This window comes from Littorina saxatilis, linkage group LG8 (genome assembly GCF_037325665.1).
Source record: "Littorina saxatilis isolate snail1 linkage group LG8, US_GU_Lsax_2.0, whole genome shotgun sequence".
Classification (NCBI taxonomy): Eukaryota; Metazoa; Mollusca; class Gastropoda; order Littorinimorpha; family Littorinidae; genus Littorina; species Littorina saxatilis.
The window spans coordinates 70,200,689-70,203,188 of NC_090252.1; the positions used below are offsets into that span (position 1 = coordinate 70,200,689).

At 38.2% G+C, this 2,500-nt stretch overlaps 2 protein-coding genes across 4 annotated transcripts in view; both read left to right on the forward strand.

The window, feature by feature from the left end:
• The window catches only part of LOC138974879 (uncharacterized), a 39,003-nt gene that overhangs the window by 28,150 nt on the left and 8,353 nt on the right, over positions 1-2,500 (forward strand). The window lies entirely within an intron of this gene.
• The window catches only part of LOC138974875 (uncharacterized), an 87,465-nt gene that overhangs the window by 5,112 nt on the left and 79,853 nt on the right, over positions 1-2,500 (forward strand). Inside the window, exon 1 of one of the 3 annotated variants that reach the window (XM_070347606.1) lies at positions 1,730-2,500. This exon is cut by the window's right edge and continues 815 nt beyond it. The exons of 1 other annotated variant lie outside the window; for it this stretch is intronic. The gene's annotated coding sequence lies outside the window, so the exon portion shown is untranslated. Of the gene's footprint in view, positions 1-1,729 lie in introns of those variants that run through there. One more of the 3 variants, XM_070347604.1, reaches the window with a different exon arrangement.

Consider the following 2,500-nt stretch of genomic DNA (forward strand, 5'->3'; position numbering starts at 1 on the left):
TATTACACGCGTATTAATCATTTATTACGCGTGTATTTATTTTTTATTACGCGTGTAATGGTTATGAGCCAAACGGCTTTCCATACATTTCAGTTTGGACACACCGGCTGATTGCAAATGCACAGTACGTGTTTCGACACTGAAACGTGACGATTGAGCGTCAAAATAGTTTCTTAAAACAGTCGAAAATGGAGTTAAATGTGACTTCAACACTCAGTGGCGATCGTTAGAGTGGCGATTGTTACTAGACGGACACTAGAAAACCTCAGAAAATGTAATTACTTTGCGATTTTTTTAACTGAAAAACTGTTGCGGTCTTTTTCTGTCGAGCGCGAGCGTCAACGTAAAACAACGTGAGGTCACTTCCTCCCCAAACGGTTAGTTTTTGAATGAAAAGAAAAAAGTGGCGATCGTTACATTGTTTAGACGGACAGGATCGCAACTTTGAAACTCGGGTCACCGTGCCTCGATCAAGGGCAAATTGACCTCGGCAACATTATAACTCACTTCAAGGGTGCACAAACTTGTATTTACAGTATACAAAATTAGGTAAACTTGTGTTTTTGTCCTGTGAAATCACAATTAGTTTCGATGCTCTTGATATCGCTATGCGGACGGACAGATCCGAATCCCCATACATTTTTTTTTGCGGAGCTAGTATAAGTTAGAATTTGTGTTATGGATATCGATTGTTGTTGAAAAACAATCATTTCAATGTGTTCTGGCACTCTCAACCACAACAGCATTGATACTTGTGCATGTGTGTGTTGGAATTTAGTTCTTTGTTTAGTGATGCTGTGGCAAAAGTAAATTCATCCGTCCGTATTTTGACGATCGCCACCATTCACACGCACATAAATAAACACATTATAAAAAAATTCAACTTTTATTTTCAAAAAAGTATTTAAACAACAACTAGTTTGCATGTTAATACAACAAATACAGCAGATTCTCACAGATATGGATTTAAAAGACTAAGCAAATCTGAGACTATCAAAATGGCCTAATACCATGAAACCTGCCTATAGCGCCTTCTTGTCCAAGTCGTCCGCGTCTCGTCGTCTCATTTCACTCAGTCGGAAACTTTGAAATTGTACGTGGGACATTACATTCAAACAGGAACCCTTTCGGGATCAGTTCACGTGAGGTGAAATGATATCATTATAATGTCAAATTTGGTCAGAAAAGCATGTTATGTTACACAATGACATGATGAATACTATCTAGTTGTTACTTTATGTAGGGGAAGGGCCCCTAATATGGACCACTTTTTGTTTATTGCTGATAACTAGCTTGTTTTCTTGCGAAGAAGTTTCATTTTGTGGTTGGTCAATGGTAGTCCTTCTCTCTTAGTTTAACAGTTAGGCCTAATTAGAGTGAAATGGCTTTGATAGACCTTCAGCAAAAATTAAATACAGAAAAAAATCACAAATGGTCCATATTGGGAGCCTGGGCGCCCAATATGGACCAGTGAAGCGGCCTTCACGAATCACTGTAAAAAGCCCCCTATACTTCAAAATAACATGATACAACTTAGTGTGCAAGTGACGTCAGACTAATTCAAATATGCTTTAGATTGAGCTGTTTCGGGTTGATGAGAGCATTATTTGAAGCACACCAGGAAACCGAAGAAGCTTATCAAAAACAGTGAAAATAAGTGAAATTATCAACTTCCACAAAAAAAAGACTATTTGTTATATTTTTTTGAAATCTCTAGGCTATAGGGCTAGTTATAGGTTATTTTCAGCAAGCTTCTTAATGAATTAATTAAAATTGCCTTTAGTTTTTATTTTCTTCGATTTGTTGAAGGTGGTCCATATTAGGGGACTCACACATACTTTGAGGTTTTGCTATTATTTTTTGTTTGCAGTAGAAACTCGGGGTACAGACTGTTAAAATGTACCAAATACGGCCTTAGCTGTCATATATAACCATTTTTGTGTTATGAAAGCTTTGGCCGTGGACAGAAACGAGTCCGTTTTAGGCAGCACATTTAGAGTGAACGCTGCCAAAAGTGAAAAAAAGCGAAAAAGCCTAACGGTTTTGAGGTTTGTGTTTCTGCAACTGTTTTGACATGTGCAACTCATCCAGAGAGGGTGAATAAAGCGAATGAAATTGTTTTGAGCGCTCTAGCGCCGTTAGTTTGTCAGAACAGGAGGTGGTCCATATTAGGAGCCGGTCCATATTAGGAGCCTTTCCCCTACACAGGGAAAACGGCATGATGAAAACAGTCAAACTGTTAGAAACATTGTGTTGGTCCTGGAGATTATTGTTATCATGCTAAGTCACTGTTTCAATAATCTGCATCGTCTGGTCAAATGTCAGAGTTGTTTATCCGTGAGTGTGTCTGGTGATCTGCGTCTTTATCAGATTCAAACAACACAATTATGACGTCATTCTAATGTCATACCAAAGGTCAAGGCTTTTTATTTAAACCCGGATGTAAAGCAAACAGCAGTCAGATATGGACAGGTGTAGAGAAAGTAATATCAGTTGAATA